The following is a 10,548-nucleotide window of genomic DNA, read 5'->3' as shown; positions in this document are numbered from 1 at the left end:
ACCTATCTTGCCCATAGAGGGTTGCAAAACCTGTATCACATACCATCTATAAAAACTTTTATGTTTCACTAAGGTATTTTCTGTTTCTAGATTATGGTTTACAAAGAACTTGAGTATATAGTTGGAAGCTTAGTGTGTCCAGCTTGAAGATGTTCAGAGGATCTTTCAACCATGAGGACTGGTGTAAACTAGAGGCACCCACCTTGATGGGATCACTCATAAAGCAGGACACAATGTTGTGCCACATTGTGATGTGTGCTGTCTTGATCAAGACCAAGTTGGTACAGTTCCATTTCTTCCTCTTCCTAAATAAACTCTCTAATGTCCGTGATGACTCAGATCAGTTTAATGAATGAAATGTGATACCCACTGAAACACAAGGGGACCACTGAGGTAACCTTTCTACCTCAGGCAATGGAAGGCCTCTTACCTTTACCGTCCTCGTTGGTAGTTTTTGTTTGCTGTGTGGTGAATTGGCACTGGTAGAAGTTTCAGGGTACACTAGGGGAAAGAAAGCAACTCTCAGCTTACAGGACTTATTATTGTTTACAGGGCATTTTTGATTGATGTGGATAAAACTGCATGGACTTAGTACATGGGATTAATTGTAATCAGACTTTTCTATTCCATCAGCAACACCCAAATATTCAGCAGTTGTTTTTGAAATAATTGACTCAGAAGCTTAATACTATTTACAAATGCTTGGCTGGTAGCTTAGGCTTATTAATAACTTGATCTTTCACTTTTATTAACCCATAATTCTTATCTATGGGCAGCCACGTGGCTTGGTACCTTTCTCCATACAGCATTCTCATCTTCCTTCTTCTGGGTCTCGCTTGGGACTCCTGACTTTGCCCTTCCTTTTTCCAGCACTCTTAGTTTGGTCACCCTGCCTGGCTACTGGCCAATTATCCTTTTATTAAATCAATTCAAGTGACAAATCTTTACAGTGTACAAGAGGATTCTTCCATGGCAACTAAATCTAATGGAAAATATGGTTGGGTTGTTGCTGGACTGTCTTCCAGGAAGACAAATTAAGGCCTCGTGAATGTCTGGAGAGAAATTAGGAACAGATATATTTTTCTTTCTAGGGAATCTGAATCTAAAGCAGTGTAAAAGAATAGTTATATCATGTAAAGATTAAATAAATGTTTCAAAAAATTTATTTTTACATTTATTATATTTGGGAGGCTCAACAGCTGGCAGTGCTCTAGCAGAAGTGAACCTTCTGTACCTGGTTCTCTCAGTCAAACATGTAGGTTCCAGGTTCAAAGTATTGATCTCAGTCTTTACAACAAGTGCTTTTACTGCTATGCACCAACCCCAGAAAGCTAACCTTATGATAAAAATCACAGAGTTCAATCAGTCTCTGAGATGATTTAAGCACAGGATAACTGCTACTCTCATCAACCTTAGCTGGCCACCAGACTTTTACCTATGTACATGTAATAAAGTTCTGATCCATACCCTTTCTAGAGAGTCAACTGACTTTCCAGACATATATTTCTGAAAAGGGTTCTTTTCTGTTCTCTCCATTGATCTTTTCAATCTCATGAGCTTTGTGAGACAATAAATGATTACAGAAAGACCTAGAACACCCAGGACAAGATGAGAACAGTGTGGGAATTAGTCCACATTGTTTGGAAAACATGTTCCAGTATACAAAATAACCAATAAAGTAACTGGAAAAATGGACCACATAGGCCTCCAAGGTTTTCTAGACCAAGAAACATGCCAATAATGAAAGAGAAGTGGCTGGAGAGAGAGAGAGAGGTCAGCAAGATGTAACAAGAATGGAAATTGAAAGTTGGGGGCTAGAAGTAGAATCCTGTCTCTCTGCCACACACAGGTCAGAAGAGGACAGTATGCATTGAACCTACAAATATAGTGCACAACAGGAAGTTTTAAAAAAAAGCTGCAGAATGAGAGAATCCAAGAGAAGCAGACGTAGTTCAGATGGGCCTGGGCTGTGAGTCTACTGAAGCAGAAAAAGTAAAGCCACTTAGAGAAGAGAGACTCCTTAGAGCATAGGCTCATGTCCCCAGGAAAGAAGAGACAAGTCAGACCAGGACAAGAGTGAGAGATTTGAGTACTGACAGCATAGGGGACAGACACCTCCTATAGGTGTCTAGAGAGCTGATCCCCTTGGGTCTATATCCTATATTATGAGGAACATGGGCAGTATTTTAGGGAAACTCACAAACTCAGTCTCTGCATATTGGAGGCTGAAGCAAGGATGCCTCTAAAAGCATGAAAGATCACCCAAAGGGCAGACCCTTTCTCATCCATTAAGTCAAAGGTTCCATGATAGATATTAGCTTGAAACCTCCCTTGACTGAAATCACCTAGCATGTCACTTAAAGTCAAGGAACATAGACTGGTAAAAGCTAAAGACACATATGAGGTTTTACATTGCCAGTGTTGCAATGAGGCCGTACTAGAGAAGCCTGCTAGCTATTTGGCTGTCTAACCTTTGGTTGTCCTTTAAAGATGGCCTAAATGATCAACAGAAGACCAAGAAGGCACTACTACAAATGTCCCAGGGGAACCAGGGACAGGATCTGCTTTTTCTGTATCACCAGGACCACTTGGTAAGAAATTTATACATACATTTGAATGCACAGGAGCAAGTTGTCCCTCACCAGAGAGACTGGCTTTATCGTAGACTGAAACTCCAAACTCTTTGTGGGCATTGTGATGGCAAATATCAGTAGTCATCTGATAAGGTCAGGGCTCTGGTAATGCCTGCATGGCACTATCTTGAAAAGGTTAACTGAGGTAGCAAATAGTTCAGCTGTTAGTGCATTATTCCTGGGACTGAGATCCATGACTGTAGAAGGAGAAGGTGAGCTGAGCATAAAGAAACACTCCTTTTCTCTATTTCTGTTGCACTGGACCTCTGCCTCAGGCTCCTGTATCTATGGTTGCTCAGCAAATATGCACACCATACTCATGGTATCATGGGAAGACAAGCACTCCTCCTTTGGCATGTTTGGGTCATAGTATTTCATCACACAAACAGGGAAAGTACCTTATGCACAAATTCCATGGAGAGCTACTAAGCACAGTGACAGGCTTGGACACTTGGTAGTGATAAATGCTGATGAGCACTAAGTGTTGAAAGACTGCCTTCAAATGACAGAGATGAACGCAAGAATATTATACCTGACAAGACTACCATGATGCCTTTGAAAAGGAAGAACACAGAAACCTCCTTCCATGACCTTGTCTCTGTTCTTTCCCATAAGCACAGGGTGTGACACACTACTCCAGGGACTGAATCCCCTTTGGTCACACCAGAAATGCTGATAACTGTATGAAACTTTGTGCTAACTCTTGATAGTTTTGACAATAAACATGTCAATCTTGAGCTTGTTTACATTCAGTTCATCACACTGCAGGTGTCTGGGAGAAAGTAACAGAGACATTACCTCACCTGTTCCTGCCTACACCAGGTGAAGGGACGGTGACAGAGACAAGATTGAGCTCACCTTTCCTCTGTTTCTTGTTACTCAATGTTTGCAAAAGGTGAATTTACACTTCATTCTTAAATCGTGTGGTTGAATTTCAACTGAGGAACTATACAAGTCAACATTATCTACATAGGAAACTAATGTTAAGGTCATCATCTTTCCCTCCTATCATACAATAATGATTTACAACTACCATATGTCCCCCAATGAGATTAATGCATTTCAACAGTACCTTCTGCTTCGCTTTCTGATACATCTACAGATGTGTCTGCCTGGACTTGCAGTATTTCAGCATTCTCAGGAGCAACCATGTGCTGTTGATGGTTCTCTTCTAAGACATTGGAATCTGGAAATTCTTTAACAGCAGAGACAGTTATGTCAGTTTCATGGCAGAATATAGAGGAAACCAGTCTGTTTTAGTACACCCCATGTCATGCCCATTCTCCAGGCACAGTCATCAGAGTCATGGTGGTGTTTCAGGGAAATCACTGAGTGCACTGCACACTCCTGCATGAATTGCATTGGTGGTGTAGGCAAGTCCTAAACTCATGTCAATGTGATGTTGTTAAAAGAAGAGCAACATGACTGTGTTAAGTTTGCTTTTACCTGATAAACAGTGTCCATGTCTCTCTTGGAGACCCATAAATATGGTAAACTTTATAAACTCCCTCCTTTCTGAGTAGTGTTTACTAGGATGCTATATACTGTGAATCTTCTCAGTGCAAAACATATGAATATACATACATATATATATATATATATATATATATATATATACACACATATACATGTATATCCATCCAAATACACACACATGCATGCATACATGCATGTACACACACACACACACACGCACACACACACACACACACGCACACACACACACACACACACACACACACAAAACTTGCCCTCAAATAAATGTACATATAATAACAAATTACTCTGTGGTATCTGTTATTGGCAGAACAGTTAGCTACATTTAAATGAATCCAGGTAGCATGAGATTGTGTTGGTTACTCTTGCAACCAACAGAAGAGAATGTATTTATTTTCACTGTTTACCTTCACTGTTTACATGAGAAACTATAGAAGGGCCCTAGCTTAGCAGAAATATATGATCTTCCTCCAATATTTTCAACCTGCCTAGTGCCTCTCAGTTAGTGATTCTCTGGTTAGTGGACCACACTGAGAGGTGAACAAGGCTTCCATATTTTGTAGAGATGCTCAGATTCAAAGTCACTCAGAGCCAAGTTGTCAGATGATGGTTGGGATGAGTAGGAACTTCCCTTCCACTAAACAGGCCTGGATATGTCCTCATCACGAATTGACAAGAACATTGGTAATATAATAAACAGTGCCTGTACACATCAGTTTCTAGGTGACATCCTCATTGACCATCTGTACAGCCTTTATTAATTCTGGCTAAGATAGGGGTAATGACTACAGGAGCATCGAGAACGTACTATACCTGTTCATGCCTTTCTCACCAAAGTCCTATCTTCTCTATATTGCAGTTTTCTTTTTCCAGAACAGATCTGTATTCTAGTCTAGCCTGAAATTTCTACAGCAAATAATGAACTTATGTCTCTCCTTCTTTCACTTTTCAAGGACAAGGACTAATAAGATTGAGACATCCTTGACACATTTTGAGCAGAATTAGGAGTCAAACTTTGCATTTAATTAGCAAACTCCGTGGTTATGCTAATCATACACTGAGGCAACTGGGCCACAAGCTCCAGCCCATATTAGCATACTAGCTTTTCTTAATACAAACTACCATATAACAAAGTACTGAAAGTGTAAACACACTGTGCATAAAATACTTTTGAAATGATGTTACTTAGCCATATGCCGTTCACTGCTGAATATATAGATATAGATATCTTAGTGGTCACACTGAAAACATGAGGACCAATCACCACTGAGAAGAAAACTCCTGGAGCATAATAGAGTGCACCCCATTTTTAAATATATAGTCTCACTGAGTGTGGTAGTGAACTCCTTTTATAACAGTTCTCTGTAGGCACAGGCAGGCAGAACTGTGTGATATCCAAGTCAGAAGGGTATATATGTAGCTAGTTCCAGGAGAGCCATGGATACATAATGAGATACTGTCTCAAAAAAAAAGCAAAAAACAAAACAAAAAAACCACTATATTGTCCAAAAAGTCAGACATCACAGATCAACATACAGGTGGAGACTGGAGTTCTTAGTGGACACTGTGCCTAGATTGTGTTGCTTTTTGTGTCCATACTAATATTGTTAAACACCTTAAAGCTTTTCAGGTTTCACTGGAAGGAGCCAACCAAGTCTAGCACACACCCAGTTCACACACATCCATCCTGTCTCAATGTAGTGGTAAGCATAAAATCTGTGATCTACACCACAACATGGGCTGTTTTCTTCCATACTTGCTAATGTGTGCAGGCAGGGTATTAAATGCACTTGTTGCACTGCATATGTAAAGATCCTCATCACTTATTCTGGGCATTGGTTTATTCATCTGTTTAGGAAAACAGAAATCAACCCACTACATATGGCTGTGGTGAGCTTTAAACACATTGTTATAGATAAATTATGAATACTATTTTTTCTCAAGAAATTTACAGTTTTAATAGAAACCAGCTGACATTCATCCCCAAAGGCTCATTTCCAGTTACAACTTTTTTTAAATTTTATTTTTCTTTATTAAGAAATTTTCTACTCACTCTTCATGCTATCCACAGACCCCCACTCCTCCCTCCTCCCATCCCCAGCCCTCTTTCCCAAGCCACTCCACATCCCCACATTCCCCAAATCAAGGTCTCCCATGGGGAGTCAGCAGAGCCCAGTTCACTGAGCCTAGGCAGGTCCAAGCCCCTTTCCACTGCACCAAGGCTGTGCAAGGTGTCACACCACAGGCCCTGGATTCCCAGAAGCCTGCCCATAGACCAGGGACAGATCCCGATCCCTCTGCCTGGGTGCCCCCCAAACAGTTCAAGCCAAACAACCGTCTTCCATGTCCAGAGGGCCTAGACCAGTCCCATGGAGGCTCCACAGCCACCAGTCCACAGTTCATGAGCTTCCACTAGTGTGGCCGGTCATCTCTGAACGTCCTCCCATCATGATCTCGACGTCCCTCGCCTGCAGTATCTCTGCTTTCTCTCATCAATTGGATTCCAAGAACTTAGCGTGGTACCTGGCCATGGATCTCTCTATCTGCCTCCATCTCTCACTGGACAAAGGCTCTATGATGACAGCTAGGTTATTTGCTAGGCTGGTCACCAGAGTAGACCGGTCCAGGCACCCTCTGGACCACTGCCAGCAGACCAAGGTGGTGTCAACCTTGTGGATTCCTGAGAGCCTCCCCAGCCCTCTGCCTCTTCCTATTCCCATGATGTCCTCATCTATCATGGTATCTTCCTCCCTGCCCTCCCACTCTGTCCCTGTTTCAGCTTGACCCTTTCATTTCCCTATGTTCTCCTCCCCCACTCCTAAAAAAAATATTTTGTTTACTCAATCAACATAGATGGAGTAAACAAAATACAATTTAAAAAAAGTTTTAAAAAAAGTCTCCCAGAACAAGAATGGAGCCTGTACTAGATCCTCCATGGTTGACTCATGGCCAGCTGACACAGTGGCTCAAGTCCTTAATTTTTTTTTCACAACAGTTTCCCTAAAAATTGGGTTCAGTGACATGGACATCTGTCTAGATAAAAGAAGATTAAACATAGCCTGGTGCACAAAATCCCAAACTAAAGAGGTCACAGCTAGATGTAGCCACTGTAGACACATGAGTATGGTTTCTTACTTGAGGTATCACTTTTTTTTAGAAATCGAACTCCCAACTGTCAATTGATGAATGTGTTTTTGCTTACTGTGGTACACTAGACAAAAGACAACCAGTATTCACACAATTCACATCTAAAACATGTCTTCAGTGACTCCAGAATACATACCATGTCTGTGTATTCCAGGTTCCACCTGCAACATACAGTAAAGAAAACTCTTTGAGACTCAGATTATGGTGAGTTCTGTTTGCACAACACTTTGGTTCACCTATTTGCTGGGCATTATTACACCAAGGATTGCCAAGCCCTTGGGTGGAAGATTCTGGATTAGTATGTTATATGATACTGACAGAATATCTCAGGACGTCTCCTTTGTGACAAACACTAGTCTGTTTTTCACTTTTGCTGACTAGAGGCCACATCAGGTATCCCTATGTGTTTAACCTCCACTGATGGTCAGCTAAGGTATATCACGACATGACAGAGCAACTCCATATCTGATTACTATGATTTGTTTGTTTGTTTGAAACAAGAATTAACCTTTATTGAGCACTTACTATGTGAAAGGACAGATTAATATCTTTTAATATTTTAAGGCAATTAAGTAAATATTGTTATTGCTACTTTATTGAGGAAGGCAATGTAGACACAGAAAAGGTAAGTTTGCCCAAAGTCACAGAGCCAAGAACTCCCAGTTTTTCCACACAGGAGGCTTGAAGCTCAGAGCTCAGGTTGTCATACCACCAGCTTCCTTTGTAGAGTCCCTCTGTGGCCCATGTGTTGGAATTCCTGGTCACTGGCCACTCCCTCCTCCCCCACTCCCCAGCTACATGACTGAGCATGCACTGCCAAAATGATTAGTCATTCCAAGGCTTTATGTCCTATGTAATCCATGCGCTGCATTAGGCAATCTATGCGTATGCGTGGCATAGCTACATATGCGCATGGGCAGGGGAATCCATAAAAAGCTAGTCACAGACTCCTTCCCCCTTCTCCCTTCTCCTCCCCCCACGTCTTCCATAGGCCTAGGCACATTCTCTCCTGTCCCTCCTTCCCTAATAAACTCTGATAGTGGGTTTTGTGGTGTCTCGAACCTTTCCTCACACGGTAACAGTGCCGCTTAATGAATGACATTGTGCCACCACATAAAAACCAACACTGGTGAAAACCAACACCACGTGCTCTTTTGCTCTCCTCAACAACTGCCGCCGCCTGGCTCTCCCGCACTGTGGTTTGCTTTGGAGGGTGTTAGTTCAAAAGCGGCCTCAGCTTCCTACCGGCCTCCTGGAGACTAAATTCCCTTCCTGATCCAGGGCATCCAATCAGAAAGGCCACACCTTGTTCTGATGCCTTGGGAGTCATTCTCGTCCAGGCACGCGCGGTCCAGGATGCCAGCAGCATCTTAGGAGATATCTAGCATCTAGGAACCGGGCAAGGCGGAAGGAGAGCGAATCCTTGGTTTTCTGACACAGCAGGGGCTGACATGGCAGGGCTGGGCAGAACAGCTAAAGGGGCAGTGCCACGCCTGTGCTGGCTGCGCGCCTCGCCAACAAACCGCCCACCCCCCCCTCGCCCCACTTCTGACTTTCCAGGCAGAGAAACTCCAGCCACCCTGTGACTCTGCGAGGCCTCCCCGCACGGGCCACCCTCTGCGCTTGTGCAGTCAATAGCAGGGGTGCTCTGGGATGGCCATGCCTGCACGAATTGCCACGCCCATGCACTGGCTTCCCGCAGTTTTTCACAAGCTGGAAGTGCAGGGCGTAGCTGCGTGGGGGTCTCTTTTCTCTCCAGGCGGCAGCTGAGGGGGGCCAGGTTAACTTGAGGGCTCCATTTGCACATGGTGTTGGCAGGGGCTTCCAGAAAGAGAAATATTGTTGACCCCAAATGGCCCCATGGCTAGTGTGTTAGGCCTGAGGGCGGGGTGTTGGAGGAGGACGTAAATTCTGACTGGAAAATGTCCCCCACTCTTCAAGGAGGGCCCCAAACAGGCCCTGTCCGGCCTCCTCTTGAGGCCAAGATCAGAGGGAGGGTGTGTCCGTGAGTTGGGTAGGACCCCCTTACCCGTGTGCACGCGCACACACACACACACACACACACACACACGCACACACACAGGCACACACACGCACCCGCACACGCACCCCAGTCGAGGCCGAGGGTTTAGTGGTCCCCGAGGATAACGTGCACTTCTACGTGTTTGTTTGAGTCAGGCATACTGGTCTACACCTGTAGCTCCTGCACTAGGGTGGTAGACACTCAGAAGACCAGTAGTTTGAGGCAAGTCTGGGTTGTAGGAGACCGAGTCCTACATGCCATAGTTTTAGGATATTTAAGGTATTCCGAATTGTAATAGCCCTTATAAGACCTCATAGGCTTAGGATGAGTTGGTGTTTCTGTGTTGAGAAAAAAATAATGGCCCCATCTCTCTTATGATTTCTAGAGTGGTACAAAAATATCTAAGTTTCCTGTATTCTACTGATTATTATGATTACTATATTACTACTATGCCCTTTTATGAGGCACTCTAATAATGTACGTGCATCCCATGACTTAGAGTTCTGAGCACCTAGACACCCTATACTGGGGCATATGAAGCTTCCACAACATTGATCTTTGGGAAACAATCAAATTCAACCTAAACCAGAGGCTCTAGAAGTCATAAAAAAAGGAGAGGACCCTTACATGAATATTCAAGTCTACATGGATGATATGCCTATCAACTTCCAAGTGAAATTTACATACTTTTATCAAAAGCAGAACACCATTCTCCCAAAGACATCCTGTCCCCTTGACTCAGAATCAATACCTGACATAAGCATGTGTGAATGTTCTATCCAATCACTAATCTGGTCTAATTCTGTTTCCCCCTCTTCCTAAATATACTATTTAACACTCATGATAACCTAACCAACTTTATTTTTCAAATGTGATAGCCACTAAAACATAAGTGAATAATCATTAAAGCAGCTTTTCACTCTTTCATAAAGGAAAGAAACTGTTTACCTTCACCAAGGAATTCGGGAACTTTTGTACATCGGTTGGGGAAGGTGTGACAGTTGGATATTCCAGTTAAACTAGAGGGACAGAAAAATAACTGTCAGTTCATGGTACCATTTACCCACCCAAGCATCTTTACTTGACATGGATAAAAGTGTATGGCGTCAGTGCATGTGATTAGACTTAGTTAAGCGACTACTAGACTTTTTCCTAAAGGCAAATATAGGCAAAGATTAAAAAAATAATAATAAACAGAGGTTTTTTTCTGCTTTCTAGAGAATAGGAATCTAAAGCAACGTGAGATTC

The 10,548-nt window shown here is 42.8% G+C and overlaps 1 long non-coding RNA gene across 1 annotated transcript; it reads right to left on the bottom strand.

Annotated features, from left to right (window-relative positions):
• Positions 1–428: 428 nt before the first annotated feature.
• LOC131901210 (uncharacterized) lies at positions 429–10,319 on the bottom strand. The gene is made up of 4 exons (XR_009376434.1): positions 10,249–10,319; positions 7,414–7,438; positions 3,706–3,828; positions 429–501 (listed from the first exon to the last, which is right to left on the bottom strand). It is a non-coding gene; the product is annotated as an uncharacterized LOC131901210 (long non-coding RNA).
• Positions 10,320–10,548: the final 229 nt, after the last annotated feature.

The sequence above is a fragment of the Peromyscus eremicus genome, unplaced genomic scaffold (genome assembly GCF_949786415.1).
Source record: "Peromyscus eremicus unplaced genomic scaffold, PerEre_H2_v1 PerEre#2#unplaced_57, whole genome shotgun sequence".
Lineage (NCBI taxonomy): Eukaryota > Metazoa > Chordata > Mammalia > Rodentia > Cricetidae > Peromyscus > Peromyscus eremicus.
This window is presented reverse-complemented; position numbering and strand designations above follow the sequence as displayed.